Here is a 12,167-nt window from a genome sequence, read left to right as displayed (position 1 = left end):
TGTCGACGACGTTGTGCAAAACAGCAAATCAGTAGCGTTTTCAATTGGCAACCATTGTGCTATTTTGAAGGCGTGCAAAAAGCCCCTTGTTCTTCCTTTGTGTCATATTCTGGATTAAAGGTAAAGGTATCCCCTGTGCAAGCACCGGGTCATGTCTCACCCTTGGGGTGATGCCCTCTAGCGTTTTCATGGCAGACTCAATACGGGGTGGTTTGCCAGTGCCTTCCCCAGTCATTACCGTTTACCCCCCAGCGGGCAGAGCTTCAGACTGCATGTCTGCTACCTTACCACTCTGTGCTACAAATGTGTTAAAGAACATTCACTAAAATGGCATTACCGTTTCCAGTAGATCTGTTGCCTGCCCCCCCCCTCTCTCTGGCACTGGCAATGCTGAAGAGCTGAAAGCTGTACTGCAGAATTCCAGCCTGCTCCTTGCTTTCATGACCACATAAGGGAATCAGGTGCTGCCTTTTGTTACAAAGTGAATAATTTGGTCTTGAATACATTGGATAGACAGCCAGAGGATTTAGGACCAAGAAAGAAGTGAAAGAACAGTGATGTAATGCTTCTTTGATAGACATGGAAAGGAGAACAGGTCTGCTTTTTGCTTTTTTTCACTCATTTGAGATAGTACATTCAACACACTTAACAGGTAGTAAGGGCCATTGAATTCAGTGGAAATGTGGAGTCAACGTGTTTAGTACTATGTTGCATGTCAATGAACAAAAGTTTTCACCCAGGAATTGCTTAAGCTTCCCATATTTCAAATCTAGCCTTGGAATGCACAATTGTTTTTGAGTACAAATTCTCTTATTTTTATAATAAAGAGAAAAGGGTAATTCCAGGAATATTATCTTTTTAGCCTGCCGAGCTTTTTGGAGTTCTATTATCTGCATTTCCAAACATGAACACAAGAAGGCGCTAAAACACTACTGATCTAGAAGAAGCTAGTCTTGAGCAAGTTGCATTCCAGGGACAAGAGTTGAACACTATGATTTTGCATTATGATTTTGCTCTCCTTTTATTAATATGTGCAGTTTTTAAGGAAGATGCTGTGTGTAAAGGGACAGTTTGTTGACTGATGAGGAAAGACTGATGAGCAACCTTAAAAATTCAGAAGTTTCAAGGAGTTTTAGTGATTGCATCAAAACAACACCTGGAAGCAAACTATGGCTATTAGATAGCAGTCACTTGTCTTTAAAATGACTTTCAGCAAGGAAGCTATGATGGACTGCAGTTTTAATGGTTTAGAAATGCTGTGTATACAGATAACAGAGCGAGAGATCCTTGAGCAACAGGCTGCTCCAAGCAATCTGATTGGTTAGTACTTCTGAACTGAATGGAGGTTTCAACTGAATTTCAGCCTCAACTGAGATCAGTTTAATATAGGGAGAATTGGGGAGCAAGGAAGTTTGGAAATAGGTGGGGACTTCCATTTGGGCCAAGGAAAGGAGCTAGATCATCTAGAGAGAAGAAAACCCCCTACTCAGTCAAATAGGGAGTGAGCTCTGAGGAGTGCAGAGATGCCTGGTCTAGTGTGGTTGGAAGCTACCTTTAGAGTCCTTAAGAAAGGTAAAAAGTACTGGTGTTTCAAGAGAAGGGGTTCGAGTATTGGAAAGTATGTACTAGTCTTCTGGAAACAAAAAGAGTCAGGAAATACTCAAAGGAAGTGTGCTGGAATATTTGGGAGAAATTATTGGGGGGGGGGAAAGGTCTCTCAAAATAAATATTTAAGAAACATCAAAAATGAAGTCTGTACATGTACTGATTTAACCTCAGCATTTTTCAACCCCTGATTTCACCTGACCTTTCCCCCTATGTTAAATAAAATATTTTGCTATTGTTGAATTTCAAAACATTTGAGTGCTATTTTAAGTTGTTTAGGTTAAAGTGGACTTTTGATCCGTCCCTCAGGTTCTTGGGCTGAGCCAATAACCAAAATATCATACTGTGACAGAGTGGGTCTACCCGAGTTCTTCAGCAAAGAAGAAAACACTTTACTATGGCAATTCAGTCAGTAAAGGGAAAGAAAAACTGAGGGAAAATCATCTTCTGAAGAAGGTAAGTAGACTGGGGGCATGAGTGAATAGTCATAGGTATGTCAAAACCAAAGCATCAGGCTGAAATGAGCCAGATTGAAATTCCTTAATTTTTATCTCATAAGGCACATTTGTTTGAAAGATTGATTCCAGAGTGATACCATCTTCCCCTTTAGAAAGCAGAATAAAACCAGAGTCCAGTAGCACCTTTAAGACCAATGAAGATTTATTCAAGGCACTCGAAAGCTCACGCCTTGAATAGATCTTTGTTGGTCTTAAAGGTGCTACTGGACTCTGATTTTATTGTGCTACTTCAGACCAGCACGGCTACCCATTTGAATCTATCCTTTAGAAATCAGGGTATCTTCCCAGTATCTCTTAATTTCTGATCCCTCTCTTGAATGATGTAGACACAGTTGAAATGTGTGATGAATTAGGGATAAACTAGAAGGACTTCAGCTGTACACTTACATTAGGCCAAGCGTGGGAGAGCTATGGTTGCCTGTTACTCAGCTCTGGAGTTCTGGAAGTTCTGAAGCTCTGGAAGTATGGGTCTGGGCAGAAGAATGCCTGAAAAGTAATTTTTAGTTTTCTAAAGAAGCAGAAAAGAACAAGAGTCCAGTAACACCTTAAAGACTAACAAAATTTGTGGCAGGGGGTGAGCTTTTGCTGCTCACTTCTTGAACCCACTGCTCACTTCCAGTTAAAAGGCTCCTGGGGGGCAGGCAGTACTCAGCAAGACATTGTGCTTATATCTTAGAGAGCTACAGCTGTTCAGAGTAGATAACCCTGAACAGGGTGAACCAATTTTCTCATTCAGTATAATGCAGCTTCCTGAGTTGCTGTGAGTACCTCCAGGAAACAGGCACAATTTGTACCTGAGGATGGGTCAAAAAAGCAAGTCCAGTGGCTTTTGAGAAGTCTCAGTTTCTACTGAGCCCAATGTCACCACCATTTTCCTTGCAGGGCTCCTCTAATTTGAATAGAATTATGACCACTACTTTGACTGCATCTCCATGCTGAAAAAGTCAATGAAAATGAAATATCTATGTAAAAGGCAAAAGAGTCTCTCCTCACAAAGATGGCAACAGTGCCCTTTCCCCATTACCCTGTCTCCTGAAATTGAAGGCTTGTGTTGTGAACTCTACAGCTGAATGAACAGACTAGCTATACACAGAATAATAATAATGCAATATAAAAGCACAGGCATGGTGACAGCGCGAGAAAGGATTTGACACACATCTCTGAAGAATTTTTAAACTTTCAAATAATTTTCAAATCAAAGTCTTTCCCCTTATTATTGAATTGTTCCTACATTAGCTTTATTATTAACTAGGAAATAAGCCCGCTGCAGGCTTAATGCAGCAGGTGCTAACGGGGCTGGGGAGGCGCGCTGGGGCTGGGGCGGCTCAGGCTGGGTGGCACGATCCGGCGGCGCAGGCTACCTTGTGTTGATGGAGCCTGGGTGTGGGCGGCTGGGGCGGCAGCGAGGCGGTCGGTGTTGGAGGTGGAGGGTGGGAGGGCGGGCGGGCCGCACAGCCACGGGGCAGGTGCCGGCGCTGGAGCCGCTTGTGCGGCAGCGGGCGGCGGCCGGCGCAGTGGGTGGGGTGGCGGCATGCTGTCGTAGGTGTGATGGAGGGCCAGGCATCGCAGAGGCCGCGGGTGGGCTGTGGCACCTTGCAGTGGCAGGGCGCGTTGCGAGGCAGCGGCCATCCGGGCCGCATCAGAGCTACGAAATGGTGGCGAGCGGTGGCAGGTAGGGAACCTGGAACGGGGGCGGTTCGGGAGGTGCTTCACGCCTTCCAATTGGTCAGTCCTCCGGCAAGGGACCAATCGAGAGCTGCGCTGTACGCGGCTCACGATTGGTCCCTTGCCAGAGGACTGACACTTGGAGGGCCCAATCGGCAGGCGCTTTGCGCCTGCCAATTGAGCCCTCCGAGTGTCAGTCCAGAGGAAGGGGCCTATGGGCACCCTTCCTCATCATGGACAGGGCCCACCCCCGAAGCCCTTAACCTTGACTATCCCAGAAAGACGGAAACATTGCAGGAGCTCTAAGAAGCCTATTTGGATGAACAGAGAACTTCAAGAGGAACTAAGAAAGAAAAGGAAAATGTTCAGGAAATGGAGGGAAGGACAGAGCTCTAAAGAAGAGTACCTACAGGTTACTAGGCACTGTAGATCAATCACCAGAAAGGCCAAAGCTGAGAGTGAGCTAAGATTGGCCAGGGAAGCCCATTGTAACAAGAAAAGATTTTTCAGTTCTGTGAGGAGCAAACGTAAAGTAAAGGAGGCAATAGGCCCACTGTTGGGTGCGGACAAAAACATCTGTTTTTCCCCACAGGTCAATGTGTTTAGGCACATCTAGAGATGGCCGTAGCCAAAGGATAGTGTCTGGGTGGCAGGTTAACATGGATAGAAAGGTTGTCGAGAGGCATTTAGCTGCACTGGATGAGTTCAAATCCCCTGGTCCGGATGAAATGCACCCGAGAGCACTTAAAGAACTTTCCAGAGAACTTGCACAGCCCTTGTCCATCATCTTTGGAACCTCTTTAAGGACTGGAGATGTCCCGGAGGACTGGAAGAGAGCAAACATTCAGATCTTCAAAAAAGGGAGGAAGGATGACCCGGGAAACTACAGACCAGTGAGTCTGACCTCTGTTGTGGGGAAGATAATGGAGCAGATATTAGAGTGATCTGCAAACATCTGGAGGACAATTTGGTCATCCAAGGAAGTCAGCATGGATTTGTCTCCAAGGAAGTCAGCATGGATTTGTCTCCAACAGGTCCTGCCAGACCAACCTGGTTTCCTTTTTTGACCAAGTAACAGGTTTGCTGGATCGGGGAAATTCGTTTGATGTCATCTACTTGGATTTTAGTAAAGCTTTTGACAAGGTTCCCCATGATGTACTGATGGATAAGTTGAAGGACTGCAATCTGGATTTTCAGATAGTTAAGTGGATAGGGAATTGGTTAGAGAACCGCACTCAAAGAGTTGTTGTCAATGGTGTTTCATCAGACTGGAGAGAGGTGAGTAGCGGGGTACCTCAGGGCTCAGTGCTCGGCCTGGTACTTTTTAACATATTTATTAATGATCTAGATGAGGGGGTGGAGGGACTACTCATCAAGTTTGCAGATGACACCAAATTGGGAGGACTGGCAAATACTCCGGAAGATAGAGACAGAGTTCAACGAGATCTGAACACAATGGAAAATGAGAACAAGATACAATTTAGTAAAGGTAAGTGTAAAGTTCTACATCTGGGTCAGAAAAATGAAAAGCATGCCTACTGGATGGGGGATACACTTCTAGGTAACACTGTGTGTGAACGAGACCTTGGGGTACTTGTGGATTGTAAACTAAACATGAGCAGGCAGTGTGATGCAGCAGTAAAAAAGGCAAATGCCATTTTGGGCTGTATCAACAGGGGCATCACATCAAAATCACAAGATGTCATAGTCCCATTGTATATGGTACTGGTTAGACCACACCTGGAGTACTGTGTGCAGTTCTGGAGGCCTCACTTCAAGAAGGATGTAGATAAAATTGAAAGGGTACAGAGGAGAGCGGTGAAGATGATCTGGGGCCAAGGGACCAAGCCCTATGAAGATAGGTTGAGGGACTTGGGAATATTCAGCCTGGAGAAAAGGAGGTTGAGAGGGGACATGATAGCCCTCTTTAAGTATTTGAAAGGCTGTCACTTGGAGGAGGGCAGGATGTTGTTTCCGTTGGCTGCAGAGGAAAGGACACACAGTAATGGGTTTAAACTTCAAGTACAACGATATAGGCCAGATATCAGGAAAATAATTTTCACAGTCAGAGTAGTTCAGCAGTGGAATAGGCTGCCTAAGGAGGTGGTGAGCTCCCCCTCACTGGCAGTCTTCAAGCAAAGGTTGGATACACACTTTTCTTGGATGCTTTAGGATGCTTTGGGCTGATCCTGCGTTGAGCAGGGGGTTGGACTAGATGGCCTGTATGGCCCCTTCCAACTCTATGATTCTAACCGATTATTTAATCCGCTCCGCTAGATTATATATATCATATCTTGTGTCTATGGCATTTCCCAGAGCAACAGAATGACAGATCTTTGCCCATTGCCATATAATGACTGATGAATTCATTTGAAGGAATGATGAAGAGGGTCGTTTGGAAGCAGCACCATTGACAGGGAGTGTTGGAGGGAATGCTAATTTTTCTTTTGAGTTCCATAAAAAACAGAAGTTTCAATTAAATGAGTAGTCCTATTTAATAATCAAAAAGTGGAGAAATCAAGTAACTGTTCAGCAGCCCTTCTGAAATTCTTATCTCCTCAGATCTGGAGTTTCTTTATTCTTCATTACATTTTTAAATAGTCAGATTTTTAAGTAGTCACTGGGCTAGTCCAATTAAGTAGCAAGATTATCAGTGCAAAGCTATCTAAAGTTACTCCACTTTTATCCCATTGAAGTTTGAGTCCAGTGTCTAAAGAAGTGTGCATGCACACAAAAACTTAAACCCTGGATTAAACTTTGTTGGTCTTAAAGGATGCAAACTTTCTTCTATTGCTTCAGACTAATATGACTGCCCACCTGAATCTGTCTCTTGTTGGGTCTTCCTCTTTTTTGGCTGTCTTCAACTTTTCCTTGCATTGTTGCCTTTTCCATTGTCTTTCCGTCATGTGTCCCAAGTACAGAAGTCTCAGTTTAATCATTTTAGCTTCTAGGGGGAGTCTGGGCTTGATTTAATCAAGAAACCACTTCTTTGTCTACTTACCTTAAAGGTAAAGCCCAGAGTAATTGCTTCCTCCATATCCTAGGTGCAGAAGAAAAGAGATGCCAAAGAGAAAACCATTGGGATTTTACAATAGTCATTCAGTTTTCAAGTTAAACAATTCTTGTAAAAAACCACATTTTTTAAAAGAAAAGGAAATAAAAACAGGAAGGATTTGCCCATACAAGTACAGCCAATATATTGATCTCTTGAGTTTTGAGATGTGATAGTGAGCCGACACATTTTATTTTTTACAGGAGTGTTAAAGGGCTCATCAGTTTTGGAAGGAAGAGGTAATGCAGCACAATAAATAGGAGACAAATCATTATGCTGTATGCTCTTGGATAGATCTATAAGAGTGAACTTAGAAGTGAAACAAGTAAATCATGCAGAGAGAGCCAGGCATAGTCTCAGGGTGAAATTCTTCCCCTGAATCAAGCAGAAGTTTTGTCCTTATCCTTCATGACAGCAATGACCCTACCAGGGGAGAGAAATATGACTGGGAAGATTAAGATACATTTGATTCTATAGAGGCTTTTAGCACAATCTCTAATTGCCTGGTAGGAGAGGTACTACATCGTACCTGAATAAAACTCTCTTGGGGATTTCCCCCCTCAAAAAAAAAAATTGGCACTGACTAGTGTAAAAGGAATGCAGAACAGCTGTGTTCTGCTACCATCTTTAGATGCCCCAATTATCAGGAAATGGGAAGTTGCTCTAGAGATCCCTGCCATATGAGACATGCAAGGGATTGTGGAGTGGCTAGTGTTTTTCTTCTGGCTTTTCTGCATGTCTTAATTTCAGCATTATACTTACCCACTGAAGATGCTATATTCCGGGTGTTCTGCATGACGTTGCCATTCTCCTGCGTCAGGCCAGCAAACTGCTTGCTATATCCGCCACTTTAAAACGTGAGCTGGTAAATCCCCAGAAGTGGATTAACCAACCTAAAAAGCACTATCCCCCAGCGAACAACCAACAAGCCAACAGCATGCTGGTTCACTATGCTTCTTCACTATGGTGGTGAAGAAGCACTACATCTACCTCAATGTCCTGCTGTCACACCCACTCCCTGTCTCTTCTTACAGGGAACAGGAAGTACTTTTAAAAATGGAGAACAGCCTGGAGCAATGAATAGGCAGACAAGCGTGCAGGCGATGCCACAAATAAAAGTAATTTTTTTTCAAAGTTGTGACACAAAACATGCCTCTCTAAAGTCCCCCCCCAATCAGGAACAAGATTAATGTTAAAAGTATCTAAAGACTCATGATTCCATAAGGAGTGGCATTCAAAAAGCACTATCCATCTACGCATAGGCTTTTAAATGGAGAAGTATTAATTCTTTTTGAAAAAATTAGTGAGCATTAAAACATGGAGAAAAGGGATTGGCTGTCTGGCTTGATTGACAGGCAGAAGAGAGTCATGTATAAGGCATGCTGCTCTCTTCCGCCATTTCCAGCAGCAATTGTGGAGAGTGAGAAGTGTGAAAAGGCAGCAGACTAGAGACAGCAAAAAGGTGAGGAGGGGTTGGGAGGTGTGATAATATTTAGCATTATGCCATTCACATTTTTATCGATGTGCAGAAATGCCCCAAGTAACTGGAGCATGAGAAAACTTGTACTTTTCTCACTACAGGAGTGACGTGGAGTCTTGGGCCCTGCGTTATTCAACATATTCATAAATTATTTAGATGAAGACTAGAGGAGGTGCTTATTACATTTGCAGATGATACTAAACTGCTAGCAAACACACCAGAAAACAAAATCAGGGTACAAGATGATCTTGACAGGCGGGAAAACTGGGCTAAAATGAATAAAATGAATTTGAATAGTGAAAAATGTAAAGTTCTGCATTTAGGTAGGAAAACTCAAATGCACCGCTATAGGATGAAACTTGTCTTGGCAGTAGTATGTGTGAAAAGGATCTGGGGGTCTTAGTAAAACATACACATAACATGAGTCAATAGTGTGACTCAGTAACTAAAAAGGCAAATGGGATTTTGGGCTGCATTAAAAGTATAGTGTACAGATCACATAAGGTTATGTTACCACTTTACTCCACTCTGGTTAGACCTCACTGTGTTCAGTTTTGGTCACCACAACTAAAGAAAGACACAGAGAAACTGGAGCGTGTCCAGAGGAGAGCTACAAAGATGGTGAGGGGTTTGGAGACCAAGTTGTATGAGGAAAGGTTGAGGGTGCTTGGTCTGTTTAGCCTGGAGAGAAGACAACTAAGAGGTAACATGATTGTTGTTGTTATGTGCGAAGTCGTGTCCGACCCATCGCGACCCCATGGACAATGATCCTCCAGGCCTTCCTGTCCTCTACCATTCCCCGGAGTCCATTTAAGTTGGCACCTACTGCTTCAGTGACTCCATCCAGCCACCTCATTCTCTGTCGTCCCCTTCTTCTTTTGCCCTCAATCGCTCCCAGCATTAGGCTCTTCTCCGAGGAGTCCTTCCTTCTTATGAAGTGGCCAAAGTATTTGAGTTTCATCTTCAGGATCTGGCCTTCTAAAGAGCAGTCAGGGCTGATCTCATCTAGGACTGACCGGTTTGTTCACCTTGCAGTCCAAGGGACTCGCAAGAGTCTTCTCCAGCACCAGAGTTCAAAAGCCTCAATTCTTTGACGCTCGGCCTTCCTTATGGTCCAACTTTCGCAGCCATACATTGCAACTGGGAATGTATGGCTGCGAAAGTTGGACCATAAAGTAACATGATAACCATCTTCAAATACTTGAAGGGCTGTCATATAGAAGATGGAGCAGAGTTGAGTTCTGTTGCCCGAGAAGGTCGGAGCAGAATCAATGGGATAAAATTAATTCAAAAGAATTTTAGAAGAGAAGAAGAAGAGTTGTTTCTTATATGCTACTTTTCCCTACCCGAAGGAGACTCAAAGCGACTTAGAGTTGCCTTCCCATTCCTCTCCCCACAACAGACACCCTGTGGGGTGGGTGAGGCTGAGAGAGCCCTGATATCACTGCCCGGTCAGAACAATTTTATCAGTACCGTGGCAAGCCCAAGGTCACCCAGCTGGTTGCATGTGGGGGAGCGCAGAATCGAACCTGGTATGCCAGATTAGAAGTCCGCACTCCTGGGGGCAGATAAGAATGCCTTCTAAAATGAACAGTGCAAACAAATAGAAGAAAACAATAGAATGGGGAGGACCAGAGATCTTTTCAAGAAAATTGGAGATATGAAGAGAACGTTTCATGCAAAGATGGGTATGATAAGGGACCAAAATGGTAGAGACCTAACAGAAGCAGAAGAGATTTAAAAAGGTGGCAAAATTATACAGAAGAACTATACAAGAGCGAGCTTAACATCCCTGATAACCACAATGGGGTAGTTACTGACCTGGAGACAGACATCCTGGAATGTGAAGTCAAATGGGCCTTAGGAAGTCTGAGCAACAATAAAGCTAGTGGTGATGACAGCATTCCAGTTGAACTATTCAAAATCTTAAAAGACAATGCACTAAAACTGCTACACGCAATATGACAGCAAAGTTGGAAAACTCAACAATGGACACAGGATTGGAAAAGGTCAGTTTACATTCCAATCCCAAAGAAGGGCAATGCCAAAGAATGTTCAAACTACCGCACCATTGCACTCATTTCTCATGCTAGCAAAGTTATGCTCAAAATCCTACAAGCTAGGCTCCAGCAATATGTGGACTGAAAATTCCCAGAAGTACAGGCAGGATTTCAACGAGGCAGAGGAACTAGAGATCAAATTGCCAACATACGCTGGATCATGGAGAAAGCTAGGGAGTTCCAGAAGAACATCTACTTCTGCTTCATTGACTATGCTAAAGCCTTTGATTGTGTGGAGCACAACAAATTGTGGCAAGTTCTTAAAGAGATGGGAATACCAGAGCATCTTATTTGTCTCTTGAGAAACTTATATGCAGGTCAAGAAGCAACAGTGAGAACTGAACATGGAATCACTGATTGGTTCAAAATTGAGAAAGGAGTTTGGCAAGGCTGTATACGGTCGCCTTGCCTATTTAACTTGTATGTGGAGCACATCATGAGAGGAGTCACAAATTGAGATCAAGATTGCAGGGAGAAATATCAACAACCCCAGATATGCAGATGATACCACTCTAATGGCAGAAGTGAAGAGGAACTAAAGAGCCTGTTGATGCGGGTGAAGGAGGAGAGTGCAAAAGTTGGCTTGAAACTCAACATCAAGAAAACGAAGATCATGGCATCAGGCCCTCTCAATTCCTGGCAAATAGATGGGGAAGAAATGGAGATAGTGACAGATTTTGTTTTCCTGGGCTCCAAGATCACTGCAGATGGGAACTGCAGCAAAGAAATTAAAAGACGCTTGCAGAGACATCACCTTGCCAATAAAAGTGTGTTTAGTCAAGGCTATGGTATTCCCAGTTGCAATGTATGGCTGTGAAAGTTGGACCATAAGGAAGGCTGAGCATCAAAGAATTGAGGCTTTTGAACTCTGGTGCTGGAGAAGACTCTTGCGGGTCCCTTGGACTGCAAGGTGAACAAACCGGTCAGTCCTAGAGGAGATCAGCCCTGACTGCTCCTTAGAAGGCCAGATCCTGAAGATGAAACTCAAATACTTTGGCCACCTCATGAGAAGGAAGGACTCCCTGGAGAAGAGCCTAATGCTGGGAGCGATTGAGGGCAAAAGAAGAAGGGGACGACAGAGAATGTTGTGGCTGGATGGAGTCACTGAAGCAGTAGGTGCAAACTTAAATGGACTCTGGGGAATGGTACAGGACAGGAAGGCCTGGAGGATCTTTGTCCATGGGGTCGCGATGGGTCGGACATGACTTCGCACCTAACAACAACAACATGTTAATGAATGACTGAAAAGGAGAGAAATGCAGGGGAAAGGGAGAGAACATGGTTTCCAAGAGGAAATCAGGAGGAAACAGTGTATATGGGAGTATACTGGGAAAGTGGGGCATCCTCTGAAAATCGAAAGTTGCCCTGGCCCACTGGCTGGCACCATACTACTGGGTCAAGTGTTCTGCTTGACCTGAAAGTGGATCATGCTGCTGAAAGAGGAAAAATGCAAACTTACTTTGTAGAACTTTCCCCGTTTCACCTTCAGACTGGTCTGAATATCATTTCAGAGTGAAGCTTAACTGTAATATATTGAATTGAAATACATCCTGCAGAGGTGATAAGTCAGCTGTAGGAAGTGCTCATGTTAAAATCTCCCTGGATCATAAATATTCAAAGGCATCTGCATTTTTTTAGACAACATAGTTAAATGCCAAACCACTGATCCATTAACCTTCAGACCTTTAATGGTCTTACAGAACAGGAAGAGAAATTAATTCTAAGTTATCAGTTTGAATAATGGGAATAACTCCTGCTCTTTGTGGATGGTACTGGTTTTTATGGGT

At 43.7% G+C, this 12,167-nt stretch overlaps 1 long non-coding RNA gene across 1 annotated transcript in view; it reads left to right on the top strand.

Annotated features, from left to right (window-relative positions):
- The window catches only part of LOC143840550 (uncharacterized), a 294,577-nt gene that overhangs the window by 43,606 nt on the left and 238,804 nt on the right, over positions 1-12,167 (top strand). Inside the window, exon 2 of the long non-coding RNA XR_013232236.1 lies at positions 1,915-2,061. This is a non-coding gene — a long non-coding RNA (uncharacterized LOC143840550). The remainder of the gene's footprint in view (positions 1-1,914; positions 2,062-12,167) is intronic.

This window comes from Paroedura picta, chromosome 1, assembly GCF_049243985.1.
Source record: "Paroedura picta isolate Pp20150507F chromosome 1, Ppicta_v3.0, whole genome shotgun sequence".
Lineage (NCBI taxonomy): Eukaryota > Metazoa > Chordata > Lepidosauria > Squamata > Gekkonidae > Paroedura > Paroedura picta.
This window is presented reverse-complemented; position numbering and strand designations above follow the sequence as displayed.